Here is a 20,218-nt window from a genome sequence, read left to right as displayed (position 1 = left end):
ATCTCAAAGTCTGTGCACAGAATTTAGCAAGGGCCTCGCACCTTCTGATGCATCAGGTAGGTGCACAATAGCATAGCCTAACCCTCTGTACTTTGGTCTATATTGATGCGGGACATAGACAGCCAGCTGATGACCAATCCATTAGTGCAATGGATGGCTGGAAGCATTTGTCTTTGCCTTTGCAATACCACAGAAGCAATGCATGGTCAATGTACAGCAATGACACACCTGTGTGAACAGCCAGGAGACCCCCCCCCCCCCCCCCATGTTATGTTACATAGTTACATAGTTAGTACGGTCGAAAAAAGACATATGTCCATCAAGTTCAACAAGGGAATTAAGGGGTAGGGGTGTGGCGCGATATTGGGGAAGGGATGAGATTTTATATTTCTTCATAAGCATTAATCTTATTTTGTCAATTAGGAACATTCAGCACCCACCCGCTATCAAGGCAGCTGCCTATCATGTCATGCCCTACCTGCACAGGTGTGCTGGCTACTCAAATGATCCAATTAAGGAGGCCATTTAGTCAGCAGCAGCAGAAGTCCTGTGCCTGGACGCTCCAACAGCGGCCAGACACAAGCAGAAGCAGAAGCAGCAGAAGCAGCAGCACCACCTTTTGTTTTTTGGCTGCAGCAGCAGCAAGGCCCACAGGGCTGGCTAGCTGGCTAGCCAGCAAGCAGGTAGCAATGAAAGTAGGAATCTTTCTTTTTAACCCTGTAAGGGGGTGGTGCACTGTACCCGAAGATACTGCCATATCGGGTCAATGCATAGGGCGACGGAAGCAAGCTTCGAAATCGGCCCCCGTTCTCAAAAATCCATTTAATATATGGTCCCCAGATAGGGGACGTATCAGATATTAAACTGATAAGAACAGATACTACACTTGATCTTAGCCAAAAGGCCGAGAAGCGATAACCGTGAAAGGGGCGGGCCCAACAAGGTGCCCTTCATGGGCACTATCACTGCTTGCTGTCAGGGAGGCTGCCAGACAATTTTCCATGCACACTCTGGGCTGGGGGGCAGTCAACCACCAGTACACACAGCAGAACCTAAACCCATACCATTATTGCTAAGCAGCAAGACAGGGGCCCATTGCACTCCCACGGGGCCTTTTTAAATGCAATCCATAACCCGGATTTGCCAGGAACCCTTCTTACTCCTCCTACTTGCATGTGACACTGGGCTTAGGATCTGCATAGGAAACACACACACAAGCACACACCTACCTTTGTTGCCTGCAGATGCCTCCTTGGCTGTCCCCAAACGGTATCAAACCAACACCCACGGGAAGCTGTAAGCATAGAGGACATGCCTGCACCCCATTGGACTTACCTGTGTGGGTTAAACCCGGGTTATTTGACAACCTATGGCGGTGATGGTTCTGCTCAGGCAGAGCAGTGCTGATGCTCCTCATAAAGCTGTCGCTGCTGTGAAGGTTCTAGGTGACATCACAAATCCCTATGGTTACATACACAACAAAGCTGGGTTGTTGTTGTTTACACTCTGCAAGGCCTGTGGAAGTGAGTGACATCATAGCACTGTAGTTCTGAGGGTTCTAGATGGATGCAACAATCTCCTGTTGCTTCTATGAAGGCCATAATAGACGACATCACCAAACAGCTCCATAGTCACATACACAGCAAAGGAGAGATGTTGTTTACACCTAGTGATGTCAGTGGTATTGAGTGACATCACAGCACAGTGCTAAGGCTCCTGGGCCTGGACACAGCAGCGGCTGCAATATCTCAACGGAGAATACGTTTATATATATGTGTGTGTGTGCGCGTATATATATATATATATATATATATATATATATGTGAGAAGCCTACGGCTGAATTTGTGGGAGGGGCCGGGTGTATTTAACGTTCGGCCTCTCTGCAAGCCGGCACGTTCATCGCACAGCGTTGTTCGCACAGCGTTGGAGACGTTACAGGAAGGGACGTCAGCAAGCGGGGATTTCCGGTTCCGGTCAGGTGAACGGCGGGCGTTCAGCCAGGGGACACGCATCGATCTCCAGGACTGAATCCAGAGGACGGGTAAGCGCTGGATACAGGGGCCTTTAGTGGCCACGCCCGTGAAACGTACAGCCCCGCAAACGGTTCCTCGCAGGGGGGACGGCAGATTCGCAGCCAACTGATTCTGCCAGGGACGCTTAGATGGCAGTGCAGAGTCTGTGAGGGGGGGGTTGATTGGCAGCATGTCGGTACTGAGGATGGTGATAACTTGTTATGTCGTTATTTCTGAGTGATCACCGGCGGTGTTTGTGACAGGGTACGTGCCATGCATATCGCTGACAAGAAGGAGGGTACAAGGTCTTCAATCTTGACGATGGGATAACGTACTATGTGGCTGGGTATTGTTACATTATGCATTTATACTTTATAGGCTTAAAAGTGCGTAGGACAAGTCCTGGCAAAACAGTCAAAACTCATAGGTATGTTCCAAGGTATATGTATTAGCACTGGGAACCGGTAGTTGTCACAGTTGATGCACATTACTGAGATACATTGACAGCTATGATTGATCTGACAAGGCACAGGCTGTGACTACTCTGGAGATGTGATCACGGGGATACCACGTGCAGTGGGGCGGAGGTCATGTCTCCAGGGGGTCAACAGCCGCAGCTCATCCGGATAGATCTCAGTATATGACAACAGAACAGGGGCCAACACAGGGGGGGACATAACAGTAAACCTCTGAAACGACTATTGGCGTCTGACGCGTCAGGGCATGCATGCGCAGGTGTACGCACATGCAGAGGGTGGGTGCAGATGCGTATGCATGTACATGTGGGGGGCATGGTCGTATAAAAAAAAAATAAAAAAGGGGGACGGGTGTCATTCCTTGGACAGGCCCCATGGCTAGCATCACAGGACATACGGAACGCCACACAGGAGCAAACATTGACACTCCCGCATAACAAGGACTACTGGCACGTGGCCAGAGCACACCGTATAGCTCACGTTACGGACTCATAAGAGTAACCAACAACTGCAGTCCGACACGATTTAGGGGCAGCATTCACAGCTGGTCATCTTCAACTCGTTTCCAGGTGTGCTACTGACACGTTTTTCAGAGCATACCACACGTCACGCACATATGTAGGAGTTTAACCTGTTATCCTGACACGCTTTCAGGGGGTGACCTACAGCCAGGTTTGCTACTGACACGTCTTTCAGAGCATACCACACGTTACGCACTTTTGTAGGAGTTAACCCGTTGTACTGACACGATTTCAGGGGGGTAACCTACAGCTGGTATGCTACTGACACGTTTTTCAGAGCATGCCATCGCGCTACACACTTGAATAGAAGTGAACCGTCACCCTGACACGCATGCAGGGTGGCGGGGGGGGGGGGGGACATAACAGTTATTGGCTGCTGACACGTTTTCAGAGCATACCATACGTCATTCATTGGTAGGAATTTAACCCGTTGTCCTGACACGTCTTCAGGGGGGTAACCTACATCTGGTTTGCTGCTGACACGTTTTCAGAGCATACCACACGGCACACGTACGATTAAGCGCAGATCCACTTATCCTGACACGTTCTTCAGGAGGGTAGCTACGACTCATTGCTGCTGACACGTCTTCAGAGCAATACACTTATAATTAGACTATCTCCCGAAACATCTTGCAGGACGGAACCACGACAAGACAGTTGCGGACACATTTTCAGAGCAATTCGCACGAGGCGACACGTTGCGTTCACACGGTCCACGACAGGGGCTTGTGCTCCGCAGGCCTTAGAACCTTATGTCACGATGGTGTAAATGTTGGCGGTTTCACTGTCCCACGATCATGTTTTCACGACAATTGGGATGGTCTAGTATAGTCACGGTCAACGAGCCAGGAGAGTTGGTCTAGGTAGTACACGGTGAGGTGGTAGGCACCTGAGTCGATAGTAGGAATGTTATAGCATGTGTTAATATATCGTGTTGTCCTAGGTCCTTGCCTGACGGTTGACGGTGGTAGTTGGCAGGTTAGTAGCAGAAGGGCTTATCAACTAGAGTCGGAAGGCATACATGGTTTTCATGTTTTATTAATCTCTCCCCGGCACCCGTCATGGCCCGGACAGGTGGAGGCATTATGTCGAACGCATCAGACATCGAAGACACGTTGTCTGTCCCAGAAACCCCTGCCAGGAGTTCCGAGCAGGGAATAGGCACGGCGTACAGATCCTGGACAATTCCCAGATTGATGGAGGAGCTTCGCAAGAAGGGAATTCCATTTCCGGCGGCAGCTAGGAAAGCAGAATTATACAAGCTGCTAACATCAGGACAGGAAGCGAGCGGCAGTCAGCAGGACATGTCAGGGCAGACAGTAGCCACGTCCCTGGCACAACTGCATTCTATGATGAACAGCATGTTGTCCTCCATGTCCAGCCTGGAATCCAGAATGGACACATTCGAGAGGGGTAGTGCGTCCCAAGCATCAGTTCCCCTCGCGGCGGTTGCACCCGCAACCCCAGCTACGCCTATGGTGGCAACTCCTGTAGGTAGGGGAACAACTCCTCCAAAAATCACGCCATCACACTTCATTCCCGCTTCCATCCGCACGGATATTCTGGACGGCAAGGACGTTAACCTGGCATCCTTGCTTATCAGCACCCAAGACGTCACTGAGACGAAGACGGTAGCATGTGGGGAGGTCTCGGTGGTCTTCAAGAGCAAGGATGCCAGGTTAAACCGCAAGCTCACTATAGTAGAGTTTGTGATTGCTTTCAGCCTATACAGGGATGTGATCTGTACTGAGAAACCAGAGAGGAGGGAAGAGCTGGACCTGTATTTGTACAAATTATCAGAGTTTGCGTACAAATACGGCGGGTCGTACTTCTACGAGTACCACAAGTCCTTTGCGGCAAAGGCTGCGGCAGGGGTCAGTCAGTTCGCTTACGAAACAGACTGGGGAGTGGTAGACACCGAACTGTTTTGTAAGCATTTTGCTGGGTTGAAGGCTCCGACCTGCACCATCTGCCAGTCTATTTCACACACAGCCCCGTGGTGTTCCAGCGCCAGCCACGAGCCTGAGCCAAGTACCAGTAGGGGGGTCACGGCTTCTCCTGCTCCCGGGCACAAGTTCTCGACTGCTGTAGACAAACTGGGGCGCCCTGTGAGGTACCTGGGCAGGAGCCAGGTATGCAACAACTACAACTTGGCAAGTTGCAATTTCAGCAACTGCAGGTTGTTGCACGTGTGCTTGCTCTGCTTCCGGGCCCATCCCAGCTCATTGTGCTCTCAGAGGTCACAGCAGTCGTGACTAGGCGGGGTCCAGGTGGATGCGCTGGCTGGTGTGTTGGCAGATCACCCGGAACGAGACTGGGTACAATGGTTACTCACAGGCTTCAGGTCGGGTTTCCACACAGGCTTAGTGTCTTTACCTCAATCTACGTTTGAGTGCAAAAATTTACGGTCAGCCACGCAGCAACCCCAGGTCGTTACGGAATTAATCCAACAGGAGTTAACCAAAGGCTTCATCATCGGGCCATTCCAGACGTCACCATTCGAAGTCTGGAGGGTCAGTCCGGTCGGGGTGGTGACAGGGAAATTCTCCAATAAAAAACGTTTAATTTACGACTTATCTGCCCCATATTCTTCTGTAGTACCCAGCCTGAATGCCCTGATCCCATCTGAAGAATTTGCTATGAAATATGCTTCAGTCGACCTCGCTATACAAAATATTCTTCAGTTGGGACCAGGTACATGGTTAGCAAAGGCAGATATTGCCGATGCCTTCAAGTTGCTACCAATAGCAGAAGAGTTGTGGAAGTGGTATGGCATAAAGTGGCAGGGCATGTACTATTTCGCCTCAAGACTCACGTTCGGCTCCAAGAGCAGCCCGTGGTTGTTCGAACAGCTAGCAAGAGCATTGCACTGGGTACTGGTAAATGTGTCAGGTTGTAGACACGTCATACATTACTTGGACGACTTTCTCCTGTTAGATCCCCCAGGCGGTAATCCCAACAGTCTGCTAGCACTGAGGTCTTTATTCGACACCCTGGGTATACCAGTATCTCATGGGAAAACGGAGGGACCATCAGCTAAGATTACATTCCTAGGTGTGGTACTGGACACAGAGAGAATGCAGGCCAGCCTGCCCGCAGACAAACTCAGTAGAATTAAAGAAACCATCCAGAAATTCATGAGAACACGAGTGACATCAAGGGTTGAACTACAGAGCTTGCTAGGCATGCTAGCTTTCGCAATGCGGATAATTCCGCAGGGTAGATCTTTTGTATCAAGGCTGTTGGCACTACTGTCACTAGCAACAAAGTCAGGTAGTCCGGTCAAGTTAGGTCCTGAAGCGTTGGCAGACTTACACATGTGGCATGATCACATCAGTCAGTGGAATGGGGTGTCAATTTTCTTGCCAGCTGTCACTCTCGACTCCCCTAAGGTGTACACGGATGCCACAGGCACACTGGGTTTCGCAGCAATCCATGGCGAGCAGTGGATGGCCAGCCGATGGCCACCAGAGGTTATGGATGTCCCTGGGTTCAGCCGCACTTCCGCCTTGTTTGAAGTGTATCCCATAGTGGCAGCAGCACACGTCTGGGGATCCTCATGGTCCAAATCCACGGTCACGTTTTTCTGTGACAATTTGGCCACAGTACAGACAGTTAACAAGGGTAGATCCAAATCATTACAGGTCATGAGTTATTTGCGCAGGCTAGTATGGATAGCACTACAACACAATTTCAACTTCATTGCAGTACACATAGCTGGAACTTGCAACACAGCGGCTGATGCCTTGTCTAGGGGTAACTATGATCTTTTTTTCCAGGTCTCACCAGGTGCGGAGCCAGTAGCCACCACAGTGCCTTCACATCGGGTGCTAACTCTGGATTGAGGCGTTACTCCCTGATAGCAGAAACTTTAGTGAGGAGTTCATTAGCCCCAAGGACAAGGAAGGATTACGCAGCAGCCATCAGCTTATACAGCTCGTTTCTGGACAGACACGCCTTGCCTTGGGGCTTTAGCATTTCCACTATACTACAGTTCATTGCCTTTTGCCACTCTGACCTGAGCTTGTCTTACAACTCCATCAAGTTACATATATCCGGAATTCAACACTACCATGCTTTACAATTCCCTGAAGAGCCTTCCATATGCTCAATACATCTTATCAAAGCGGCATTAAAAGGGGTTAATTCTACCTCCATCCCGCGGGTGGGTACACGGCAACCTATTACAGGGGAAATCTTCAGAAACATGTCGAATCTTCTCGACTCCGCCCCGTTCGGGTGGTTCCACAGCAAGGTTATCAAGGTCGGCATATATTTGGCGCTTTATGGGTTTTTGAGGCCTGGGGAGATCACTTGTGCGTCACGTTCAGCACCTTTCGTAGACATAGGCCAACTCAGCATTAAGCAAAGTCATGCAGAGCTCACACTACGGGTCACGAAAACCTGCAGGGAGTCCACCATGGTGCGGTATTATCCCTCCGGTAACCCCTGGTGCCCTCTTGCGGTACTCACGGAGTGGGTAAACATCATGAATGGCAAACCAGAGTTAAGGCCACTGCTGCCTTTTGATTCAGCTCCTCTCACCACCGCTCAGTTTGTCAGTCATGTACGCACGTTGATTAGGCTGTTAGGTCTTGACCCACGCTGCTACTCAGGACACTCGTTCCGCATTGGAGCAGCCTCCGCAGCCTCCAAACACGGAGTACCGGTCCATATATTAAAAAAATTAGGAAGATGGAAATCAGATGCCTATGCGGCATACATTCCCAACCCCCAGTTAGAAATGGCGGATGTATTCAAATTTTTAGTGCTGTAATAAATAAAAGTAATTTTGCTTTCACCATTTACCTAACCGTGTTATCATTTTTTGCCCACTATAGGCGTGCCCTCGTTCGCGGTTTGGGCACAATTCAACCGCTGTTAAGATTCAGTAGTAAGGGTCAGTTAGTATCAGTCCAGGTTAAGGCATGTGTGTTCAGTGGCAGGATGTGTTTTACAGGTGGACGAGTTGTGAAACAAACAGATCAAGACAAGCATTGGTAAGTACGTCCAATTCCACTATCATGGGCCACGACCACAAGTGAGAAGCCTACGGCTGAATTTGTGGGAGGGGCCGGGTGTATTTAACGTTCGGCCTCTCTGCAAGCCGGCACGTTCATCGCACAGCGTTGCCCACCCTCCCAAACCCATTTTTCATTTATCACCAATAGGGCATGCCCACTATAGGCGTGCCCTCGTTCGCGGTTTGGGCACAATTCAACCGCTGTTAAGATTCAGTAGTAAGGGTCAGTTAGTATCAGTCCAGGTTAAGGCATGTGTGTTCAGTGGCAGGATGTGTTTTACAGGTGGACGAGTTGTGAAACAAACAGATCAAGACAAGCATTGGTAAGTACGTCCAATTCCACTATCATGGGCCACGACCACAAATATATATTTCTCCGCCGAAATCACTTTTAAACCCATTTCCACCTTTTTTTCCCTTCTCTTCCTCTTACTTTTTTTTCACGTTTTTTTACGTTTTTCTCCTTTTCGCCTCTTTTCTGGGCGTATTATTCTTCTTTTTCTTCTTTTTTTTCGTCTAATGCATACCCCATCAGTGCAGCAATGCTTATTCAATACCGCCAGCAGATGGAGACACTGGGGGATAATTTTCTAAGGATTTATACTGATTTTTCCTGTCTGAATTTGTCGCACAGAAAGTTGCAGGCCAAATATGTGTGACATTTCTGCGACTTTAGCTTCTAGAGCATTTTTACAACATTATACATAGGTGCTGAATACATAAAAAGCGACTGTTCAGCGACAGACAAGTCGCATCGGCTGAAAGTAGGCCAGAATGTCAGTCCATGTTGGAGCAGGTTTAGACACAGTCTAAAGTATAGATCTCAAAGTCTGTGCACAGAATTTAGAAGGGCCTCGCACCTTCTGATGCATCAGGTAGGTGCACAATAGCATAGCCTAACCCTCTGTACTTTGGTCTATATTGATGCGGGACATAGACAGCCAGCTGATGACCAATCCATTAGTGCAATGGATGGCTGGAAGCATTTGTCTTTGCCTTTGCAATACCACAGAAGCAATGCATGGTCAATGTACAGCAATGACACACCTGTGTGAACAGCCAGGAGACCCCCCCCCCCCCCATGTTATGTTACATAGTTACATAGTTAGTACGGTCGAAAAAAGACATATGTCCATCAAGTTCAACCAGGGAATTAAGGGGTAGGGGTGTGGCGCGATATTGGGGAAGGGATGAGATTTTATATTTCTTCATAAGCATTAATCTTATTTTGTCAATTAGGAACATTCAGCACCCACCCGCTATCAAGGCAGCTGCCTATCATGTCATGCCCTACCTGCACAGGTGTGCTGGCTACTCAAATGATCCAATTAAGGAGGCCATTTAGTCAGCAGCAGCAGAAGTCCTGTGCCTGGACGCTCCAACAGCGGCCAGACACAAGCAGAAGCAGAAGCAGCAGAAGCAGCAGCAGCACCACCTTTTGTTTTTTGGCTGCAGCAGCAGCAAGGCCCACAGGGCTGGCTAGCTGGCTAGCCAGCAAGCAGGTAGCAATGAAAGTAGGAATCTTTCTTTTTAACCCTGTAAGGGGGTGGTGCACTGTACCCGAAGATACTGCCATATCGGGTCAATGCATAGGGCGACGGAAGCAAGCTTCGAAATCGGCCCCCGTTCTCAAAAATCCATTTAATATATGGTCCCCAGATAGGGGACGTATCAGATATTAAACTGATAAGAACAGATACTACACTTGATCTTAGCCAAAAGGCCGAGAAGCGATAACCGTGAAAGGGGCGGGCCCAACAAGGTGCCCTTCATGGGCACTATCACTGCTTGCTGTCAGGGAGGCTGCCAGACAATTTTCCATGCACACTCTGGGCTGGGGGGCAGTCAACCACCAGTACACACAGCAGAACCTAAACCCATACCATTATTGCTAAGCAGCAAGACAGGGGAACATTGCACTCCCACGGGGCCTTTTTAAATGCAATCCATAACCCGGATTTGCCAGGAACCCTTCTTACTCCTCCTACTTGCATGTGACACTGGGCTTAGGATCTGCATAGGAAACACACACACAAGCACACACCTACCTTTGTTGCCTGCAGATGCCTCCTTGGCTGTCCCCAAACAGTATCAAACCAACACCCACGGGAAGCTGTAAGCATAGAGGACATGCCTGCACCCCATTGGACTTACCTGTGTGGGTTAAACCCGGGTTATTTGACAACCTATGGCGGTGATGGTTCTGCTCAGGCAGAGCAGTGCTGATGCTCCTCATAAAGCTGTCGCTGCTGTGAAGGTTCTAGGTGACATCACAAATCCCTATGGTTACATACACAACAAAGCTGGGTTGTTGTTGTTTACACTCTGCAAGGCCTGTGGAAGTGAGTGACATCATAGCACTGTAGTTCTGAGGGTTCTAGATGGATGCAACAATCTCCTGTTGCTTCTATGAAGGCCATAATAGACGACATCACCAAACAGCTCCATAGTCACATACACAGCAAAGGAGAGATGTTGTTTACACCTAGTGATGTCAGTGGTATTGAGTGACATCACAGCACAGTGCTAAGGCTCCTGGGCCTGGACACAGCAGCGGCTGCAATATCTCAACGGAGAATACGTTTATATATATGTGTGTGTGTGCGCGTATATATATATATATATATATATATATATATATATATATATTTCTCCGCCGAAATCACTTTTAAACCCATTTCCACCTTTTTTTCCCTTCTCTTCCTCTTACTTTTTTTTCACGTTTTTTTACGTTTTTCTCCTTTTCGCCTCTTTTCTGGGCGTATTATTCTTCTTTTTCTTCTTTTTTTTCATCTAATGCATACCCCATCAGTGCAGCAATGCTTATTCAATACCGCCAGCAGATGGAGACACTGGGGGATAATTTTCTAAGGATTTATACTGATTTTTCCTGTCTGAATTTGTCGCACAGAAAGTTGCAGGCCAAATATGTGTGACATTTCTGCGACTTTAGCTTCTAGAGCATTTTTACAACATTATACATAGGTGCTGAATACATAAAAAGCGACTGTTCAGCGACAGACAAGTCGCATCGGCTGAAAGTAGGCCAGAATGTCAGTCCATGTTGGAGCAGGTTTAAATACAGTCTAAAGTATAGATCTCAAAGTCTGTGCACAGAATTTAGCAAGGGCCTCGCACCTTCTGATGCATCAGGTAGGTGCACAATAGCATAGCCTAACCCTCTGTACTTTGGTCTATATTGATGCGGGACATAGACAGCCAGCTGATGACCAATCCATTAGTGCAATGGATGGCTGGAAGCATTTGTCTTTGCCTTTGCAATACCACAGAAGCAATGCATGGTCAATGTACAGCAATGACACACCTGTGTGAACAGCCAGGAGACCCCCCCCCCCCCCCCCCATGTTATGTTACATAGTTACATAGTTAGTACGGTCGAAAAAAGACATATGTCCATCAAGTTCAACCAGGGAATTAAGGGGTAGGGGTGTGGCGCGATATTGGGGAAGGGATGAGATTTTATATTTCTTCATAAGCATTAATCTTATTTTGTCAATTAGGAACATTCAGCACCCACCCGCTATCAAGGCAGCTGCCTATCATGTCATGCCCTACCTGCACAGGTGTGCTGGCTACTCAAATGATCCAATTAAGGAGGCCATTTAGTCAGCAGCAGCAGAAGTCCTGTGCCTGGACGCTCCAACAGCGGCCAGACACAAGCAGAAGCAGAAGCAGCAGAAGCAGCAGCAGCACCACCTTTTGTTTTTTGGCTGCAGCAGCAGCAAGGCCCACAGGGCTGGCTAGCTGGCTAGCCAGCAAGCAGGTAGCAATGAAAGTAGGAATCTTTCTTTTTAACCCTGTAAGGGGGTGGTGCACTGTACCCGAAGATACTGCCATATCGGGTCAATGCATAGGGCGACGGAAGCAAGCTTCGAAATCGGCCCCCGTTCTCAAAAATCCATTTAATATATGGTCCCCAGATAGGGGACGTATCAGATATTAAACTGATAAGAACAGATACTACACTTGATCTTAGCCAAAAGGCCGAGAAGCGATAACCGTGAAAGGGGCGGGCCCAACAAGGTGCCCTTCATGGGCACTATCACTGCTTGCTGTCAGGGAGGCTGCCAGACAATTTTCCATGCACACTCTGGGCTGGGGGGCAGTCAACCACCAGTACACACAGCAGAACCTAAACCCATACCATTATTGCTAAGCAGCAAGACAGGGGCCCATTGCACTCCCACGGGGCCTTTTTAAATGCAATCCATAACCCGGATTTGCCAGGAACCCTTCTTACTCCTCCTACTTGCATGTGACACTGGGCTTAGGATCTGCATAGGAAACACACACACAAGCACACACCTACCTTTGTTGCCTGCAGATGCCTCCTTGGCTGTCCCCAAACGGTATCAAACCAACACCCACGGGAAGCTGTAAGCATAGAGGACATGCCTGCACCCCATTGGACTTACCTGTGTGGGTTAAACCCGGGTTATTTGACAACCTATGGCGGTGATGGTTCTGCTCAGGCAGAGCAGTGCTGATGCTCCTCATAAAGCTGTCGCTGCTGTGAAGGTTCTAGGTGACATCACAAATCCCTATGGTTACATACACAACAAAGCTGGGTTGTTGTTGTTTACACTCTGCAAGGCCTGTGGAAGTGAGTGACATCATAGCACTGTAGTTCTGAGGGTTCTAGATGGATGCAACAATCTCCTGTTGCTTCTATGAAGGCCATAATAGACGACATCACCAAACAGCTCCATAGTCACATACACAGCAAAGGAGAGATGTTGTTTACACCTAGTGATGTCAGTGGTATTGAGTGACATCACAGCACAGTGCTAAGGCTCCTGGGCCTGGACACAGCAGCGGCTGCAATATCTCAACGGAGAATACGTTTATATATATGTGTGTGTGTGCGCGTATATATATATATATATATATATATATATATATATATATTTCTCCGCCGAAATCACTTTTAAACCCATTTCCACCTTTTTTTCCCTTCTCTTCCTCTTACTTTTTTTTCACGTTTTTTTACGTTTTTCTCCTTTTCGCCTCTTTTCTGGGCGTATTATTCTTCTTTTTCTTCTTTTTTTTCGTCTAATGCATACCCCATCAGTGCAGCAATGCTTATTCAATACCGCCAGCAGATGGAGACACTGGGGGATAATTTTCTAAGGATTTATACTGATTTTTCCTGTCTGAATTTGTCGCACAGAAAGTTGCAGGCCAAATATGTGTGACATTTCTGCGACTTTAGCTTCTAGAGCATTTTTACAACATTATACATAGGTGCTGAATACATAAAAAGCGACTGTTCAGCGACAGACAAGTCGCATCGGCTGAAAGTAGGCCAGAATGTCAGTCCATGTTGGAGCAGGTTTAGATACAGTCTAAAGTATAGATCTCAAAGTCTGTGCACAGAATTTAGCAAGGGCCTCGCACCTTCTGATGCATCAGGTAGGTGCACAATAGCATAGCCTAACCCTCTGTACTTTGGTCTATATTGATGCGGGACATAGACAGCCAGCTGATGACCAATCCATTAGTGCAATGGATGGCTGGAAGCATTTGTCTTTGCCTTTGCAATACCACAGAAGCAATGCATGGTCAATGTACAGCAATGACACACCTGTGTGAACAGCCAGGAGACCCCCCCCCCCCCCCCCCATGTTATGTTACATAGTTACATAGTTAGTACGGTCGAAAAAAGACATATGTCCATCAAGTTCAACCAGGGAATTAAGGGGTAGGGGTGTGGCGCGATATTGGGGAAGGGATGAGATTTTATATTTCTTCATAAGCATTAATCTTATTTTGTCAATTAGGAACATTCAGCACCCACCCGCTATCAAGGCAGCTGCCTATCATGTCATGCCCTACCTGCACAGGTGTGCTGGCTACTCAAATGATCCAATTAAGGAGGCCATTTAGTCAGCAGCAGCAGAAGTCCTGTGCCTGGACGCTCCAACAGCGGCCAGACACAAGCAGAAGCAGAAGCAGCAGAAGCAGCAGCAGCACCACCTTTTGTTTTTTGGCTGCAGCAGCAGCAAGGCCCACAGGGCTGGCTAGCTGGCTAGCCAGCAAGCAGGTAGCAATGAAAGTAGGAATCTTTCTTTTTAACCCTGTAAGGGGGTGGTGCACTGTACCCGAAGATACTGCCATATCGGGTCAATGCATAGGGCGACGGAAGCAAGCTTCGAAATCGGCCCCCGTTCTCAAAAATCCATTTAATATATGGTCCCCAGATAGGGGACGTATCAGATATTAAACTGATAAGAACAGATACTACACTTGATCTTAGCCAAAAGGCCGAGAAGCGATAACCGTGAAAGGGGCGGGCCCAACAAGGTGCCCTTCATGGGCACTATCACTGCTTGCTGTCAGGGAGGCTGCCAGACAATTTTCCATGCACACTCTGGGCTGGGGGGCAGTCAACCACCAGTACACACAGCAGAACCTAAACCCATACCATTATTGCTAAGCAGCAAGACAGGGGCCCATTGCACTCCCACGGGGCCTTTTTAAATGCAATCCATAACCCGGATTTGCCAGGAACCCTTCTTACTCCTCCTACTTGCATGTGACACTGGGCTTAGGATCTGCATAGGAAACACACACACAAGCACACACCTACCTTTGTTGCCTGCAGATGCCTCCTTGGCTGTCCCCAAACGGTATCAAACCAACACCCACGGGAAGCTGTAAGCATAGAGGACATGCCTGCACCCCATTGGACTTACCTGTGTGGGTTAAACCCGGGTTATTTGACAACCTATGGCGGTGATGGTTCTGCTCAGGCAGAGCAGTGCTGATGCTCCTCATAAAGCTGTCGCTGCTGTGAAGGTTCTAGGTGACATCACAAATCCCTATGGTTACATACACAACAAAGCTGGGTTGTTGTTGTTTACACTCTGCAAGGCCTGTGGAAGTGAGTGACATCATAGCACTGTAGTTCTGAGGGTTCTAGATGGATGCAACAATCTCCTGTTGCTTCTATGAAGGCCATAATAGACGACATCACCAAACAGCTCCATAGTCACATACACAGCAAAGGAGAGATGTTGTTTACACCTAGTGATGTCAGTGGTATTGAGTGACATCACAGCACAGTGCTAAGGCTCCTGGGCCTGGACACAGCAGCGGCTGCAATATCTCAACGGAGAATACGTTTATATATATGTGTGTGTGTGCGCGTATATATATATATATATATATATATATATATATATATTTCTCCGCCGAAATCACTTTTAAACCCATTTCCACCTTTTTTTCCCTTCTCTTCCTCTTACTTTTTTTCACGTTTTTTTACGTTTTTCTCCTTTTCGCCTCTTTTCTGGGTGTATTATTCTTCTTTTTCTTCTTTTTTTTCGTCTAATGCATACCCCATCAGTGCAGCAATGCTTATTCAATACCGCCAGCAGATGGAGACACTGGGGGATAATTTTCTAAGGATTTATACTGATTTTTCCTGTCTGAATTTGTCGCACAGAAAGTTGCAGGCCAAATATGTGTGACATTTCTGCGACTTTAGCTTCTAGAGCATTTTTACAACATTATACATAGGTGCTGAATACATAAAAAGCGACTGTTCAGCGACAGACAAGTCGCATCGGCTGAAAGTAGGCCAGAATGTCAGTCCATGTTGGAGCAGGTTTAGATACAGTCTAAAGTATAGATCTCAAAGTCTGTGCACAGAATTTAGCAAGGGCCTTGCACCTTCTGATGCATCAGGTAGGTGCACAATAGCATAGCCTAACCCTCTGTACTTTGGTCTATATTGATGCGGGACATAGACAGCCAGCTGATGACCAATCCATTAGTGCAATGGATGGCTGGAAGCATTTGTCTTTGCCTTTGCAATACCACAGAAGCAATGCATGGTCAATGTACAGCAATGACACACCTGTGTGAACAGCCAGGAGACCCCCCCCCCCCCCCCATGTTATGTTACATAGTTACATAGTTAGTACGGTCGAAAAAAGACATATGTCCATCAAGTTCAACCAGGGAATTAAGGGGTAGGGGTGTGGCGCGATATTGGGGAAGGGATGAGATTTTATATTTCTTCATAAGCATTAATCTTATTTTGTCAATTAGGAACATTCAGCACCCACCCGCTATCAAGGCAGCTGCCTATCATGTCATGCCCTACCTGCACAGGTGTGCTGGCTACTCAAATGATCCAATTAAGGAGGCCATTTAGTCAGCAGCAGCAGAAGTCCTGTGCCTGGACGCTCCAACAGCGGCCAGACACAAGCAGAAGCAGAAGCAGCAGAAGCAGCAGCAGCACCACCTTTTGTTTTTTGGCTGCAGCAGCAGCAAGGCCCACAGGGCTGGCTAGCTGGCTAGCCAGCAAGCAGGTAGCAATGAAAGTAGGAATCTTTCTTTTTAACCCTGTAAGGGGGTGGTGCACTGTACCCGAAGATACTGCTATATCGGGTCAATGCATAGGGCGACGGAAGCAAGCTTCGAAATCGGCCCCCGTTCTCAAAAATCCATTTAATATATGGTCCCCAGATAGGGGACGTATCAGATATTAAACTGATAAGAACAGATACTACACTTGATCTTAGCCAAAAGGCCCGAGAAGCGATAACCGTGAAAGGGGCGGGCCCAACAAGGTGCCCTTCATGGGCACTATCACTGCTTGCTGTCAGGGAGGCTGCCAGACAATTTTCCATGCACACTCTGGGCTGGGGGGCAGTCAACCACCAGTACACACAGCAGAACCTAAACCCATACCATTATTGCTAAGCAGCAAGACAGGGGCCCATTGCACTCCCACGGGGCCTTTTTAAATGCAATCCATAACCCGGATTTGCCAGGAACCCTTCTTACTCCTCCTACTTGCATGTGACACTGGGCTTAGGATCTGCATAGGAAACACACACACAAGCACACACCTACCTTTGTTGCCTGCAGATGCCTCCTTGGCTGTCCCCAAACGGTATCAAACCAACACCCACGGGAAGCTGTAAGCATAGAGGACATGCCTGCACCCCATTGGACTTACCTGTGTGGGTTAAACCCGGGTTATTTGACAACCTATGGCGGTGATGGTTCTGCTCAGGCAGAGCAGTGCTGATGCTCCTCATAAAGCTGTCGCTGCTGTGAAGGTTCTAGGTGACATCACAAATCCCTATGGTTACATACACAACAAAGCTGGGTTGTTGTTGTTTACACTCTGCAAGGCCTGTGGAAGTGAGTGACATCATAGCACTGTAGTTCTGAGGGTTCTAGATGGATGCAACAATCTCCTGTTGCTTCTATGAAGGCCATAATAGACGACATCACCAAACAGCTCCATAGTCACATACACAGCAAAGGAGAGATGTTGTTTACACCTAGTGATGTCAGTGGTATTGAGTGACATCACAGCACAGTGCTAAGGCTCCTGGGCCTGGACACAGCAGCGGCTGCAATATCTCAACGGAGAATACGTTTATATATATGTGTGTGTGTGCGCGTATATATATATATATATATATATATATATATATATATATATATATTTCTCCGCCGAAATCACTTTTAAACCCATTTCCACCTTTTTTTCCCTTCTCTTCCTCTTACTTTTTTTTCACGTTTTTTTACGTTTTTCTCCTTTTCGCCTCTTTTCTGGGCGTATTATTCTTCTTTTTCTTCTTTTTTTTCGTCTAATGCATACCCCATCAGTGCAGCAATGCTTATTCAATACCGCCAGCAGATGGAGACACTGGGGGATAATTTTCTAAGGATTTATACTGATTTTTCCTGTCTGAATTTGTCGCACAGAAAGTTGCAGGCCAAATATGTGTGACATTTCTGCGACTTTAGCTTCTAGAGCATTTTTACAACATTATACATAGGTGCTGAATACATAAAAAGCGACTGTTCAGCGACAGACAAGTCGCATCGGCTGAAAGTAGGCCAGAATGTCAGTCCATGTTGGAGCAGGTTTAGATACAGTCTAAAGTATAGATCTCAAAGTCTGTGCACAGAATTTAGCAAGGGCCTCGCACCTTCTGATGCATCAGGTAGGTGCACAATAGCATAGCCTAACCCTCTGTACTTTGGTCTATATTGATGCGGGACATAGACAGCCAGCTGATGACCAATCCATTAGTGCAATGGATGGCTGGAAGCATTTGTCTTTGCCTTTGCAATACCACAGAAGCAATGCATGGTCAATGTACAGCAATGACACACCTGTGTGAACAGCCAGGAGACCCCCCCCCCCCCCCCATGTTATGTTACATAGTTACATAGTTAGTACAGTCGAAAAAAGACATATGTCCATCAAGTTCAACCAGGGAATTAAGGGGTAGGGGTGTGGCGCGATATTGGGGAAGGGATGAGATTTTATATTTCTTCATAAGCATTAATCTTATTTTGTCAATTAGGAACATTCAGCACCCACCCGCTATCAAGGCAGCTGCCTATCATGTCATGCCCTACCTGCACAGGTGTGCTGGCTACTCAAATGATCCAATTAAGGAGGCCATTTAGTCAGCAGCAGCAGAAGTCCTGTGCCTGGACGCTCCAACAGCGGCCAGACACAAGCAGAAGCAGAAGCAGCAGAAGCAGCAGCAGCACCACCTTTTGTTTTTTGGCTGCAGCAGCAGCAAGGCCCACAGGGCTGGCTAGCTGGCTAGCCAGCAAGCAGGTAGCAATGAAAGTAGGAATCTTTCTTTTTAACCCTGTAAGGGGGTGGTGCACTGTACCCGAAGATACTGCCATATCGGGTCAATGCATAGGGCGACGGAAGCAAGCTTCGAAATCGGCCCCCGTTCTCAAAAATCCATTTAATATATGGTCCCCAGATAGGGGACGTATCAGATATTAAACTGATAAGAACAGATACTACACTTGATCTTAGCCAAAAGGCCGAGAAGCGATAACCGTGAAAGGGGCGGGCCCAACAAGGTGCCCTTCATGGGCACTATCACTGCTTGCTGTCAGGGAGGCTGCCAGACAATTTTCCATGCACACTCTGGGCTGGGGGGCAGTCAACCACCAGTACACACAGCAGAACCTAAACCCATACCATTATTGCTAAGCAGCAAGACAGGGGCCCATTGCACTCCCACGGGGCCTTTTTAAATGCAATCCATAACCCGGATTTGCCAGGAACCCTTCTTACTCCTCCTACTTGCATGTGACACTGGGCTTAGGATCTGCATAGGAAACACACACACAAGCACACACCTACCTTTGTTGCCTGCAGATGCCTCCTTGGCTGTCCCCAAACGGTATCAAACCAACACCCACGGGAAGCTGTAAGCATAGAGGACATGCCTGCACCCCATTGGACTTACCTGTGTGGGTTAAACCCGGGTTATTTGACAACCTATGGCGGTGATGGTTCTGCTCAGGCAGAGCAGTGCTGATGCTCCTCATAAAGCTGTCGCTGCTGTGAAGGTTCTAGGTGACATCACAAATCCCTATGGTTACATACACAACAAAGCTGGGTTGTTGTTGTTTACACTCTGCAAGGCCTGTGGAAGTGAGTGACATCATAGCACTGTAGTTCTGAGGGTTCTAGATGGATGCAACAATCTCCTGTTGCTTCTATGAAGGCCATAATAGACGACATCACCAAACAGCTCCATAGTCACATACACAGCAAAGGAGAGATGTTGTTTACACCTAGTGATGTCAGTGGTATTGAGTGACATCACAGCACAGTGCTAAGGCTCCTGGGCCTGGACACAGCAGCGGCTGCAATATCTCAACGGAGAATACGTTTATATATATGTGTGTGTGTGCGCGTATATATATATATATATATATATATATATATATATTTCTCCGCCGAAATCACTTTTAAACCCATTTCCACCTTTTTTTCCCTTCTCTTCCTCTTACTTTTTTTTCACGTTTTTTTACGTTTTTCTCCTTTTCGCCTCTTTTCTGGGCGTATTATTCTTCTTTTTCTTCTTTTTTTTCGTCTAATGCATACCCCATCAGTGCAGCAATGCTTATTCAATACCGCCAGCAGATGGAGACACTGGGGGATAATTTTCTAAGGATTTATACTGATTTTTCCTGTCTGAATTTGTCGCACAGAAAGTTGCAGGCCAAATATGTGTGACATTTCTGCGACTTTAGCTTCTAGAGCATTTTTACAACATTATACATAGGTGCTGAATACATAAAAAGCGACTGTTCAGCGACAGACAAGTCGCATCGGCTGAAAGTAGGCCAGAATGTCAGTCCATGTTGGA

General features: G+C 47.6%; 6 non-coding genes across 6 annotated transcripts; all 6 read right to left on the bottom strand.

The window, feature by feature from the left end:
* Positions 1 to 725: 725 nt before the first annotated feature.
* On the bottom strand, positions 726 to 916 carry LOC130347543 (U2 spliceosomal RNA). Its single transcript, XR_008885457.1, has one exon. It is a non-coding gene; the product is annotated as a U2 spliceosomal RNA (small nuclear RNA).
* Positions 917 to 9,577: 8,661 nt separating this feature from the next.
* On the bottom strand, positions 9,578 to 9,768 carry LOC130347542 (U2 spliceosomal RNA). The gene has a single exon (XR_008885456.1). It is a non-coding gene; the product is annotated as a U2 spliceosomal RNA (small nuclear RNA).
* A 2,091-nt stretch (positions 9,769 to 11,859) lies between these two features.
* On the bottom strand, positions 11,860 to 12,050 carry LOC130347541 (U2 spliceosomal RNA). Its single transcript, XR_008885455.1, has one exon. It is a non-coding gene; the product is annotated as a U2 spliceosomal RNA (small nuclear RNA).
* A 2,089-nt stretch (positions 12,051 to 14,139) lies between these two features.
* On the bottom strand, positions 14,140 to 14,330 carry LOC130347539 (U2 spliceosomal RNA). The gene has a single exon (XR_008885454.1). It is a non-coding gene; the product is annotated as a U2 spliceosomal RNA (small nuclear RNA).
* A 2,084-nt stretch (positions 14,331 to 16,414) lies between these two features.
* LOC130347514 (U2 spliceosomal RNA) lies at positions 16,415 to 16,606 on the bottom strand. The gene has a single exon (XR_008885434.1). It is a non-coding gene; the product is annotated as a U2 spliceosomal RNA (small nuclear RNA).
* Positions 16,607 to 18,699: 2,093 nt separating this feature from the next.
* Positions 18,700 to 18,890, bottom strand: LOC130347538 (U2 spliceosomal RNA). Its single transcript, XR_008885453.1, has one exon. It is a non-coding gene; the product is annotated as a U2 spliceosomal RNA (small nuclear RNA).
* Positions 18,891 to 20,218: the final 1,328 nt, after the last annotated feature.

This window comes from Hyla sarda, unplaced genomic scaffold, assembly GCF_029499605.1.
Source record: "Hyla sarda isolate aHylSar1 unplaced genomic scaffold, aHylSar1.hap1 scaffold_841, whole genome shotgun sequence".
NCBI lineage: Eukaryota > Metazoa > Chordata > Amphibia > Anura > Hylidae > Hyla > Hyla sarda.
This window is presented reverse-complemented; position numbering and strand designations above follow the sequence as displayed.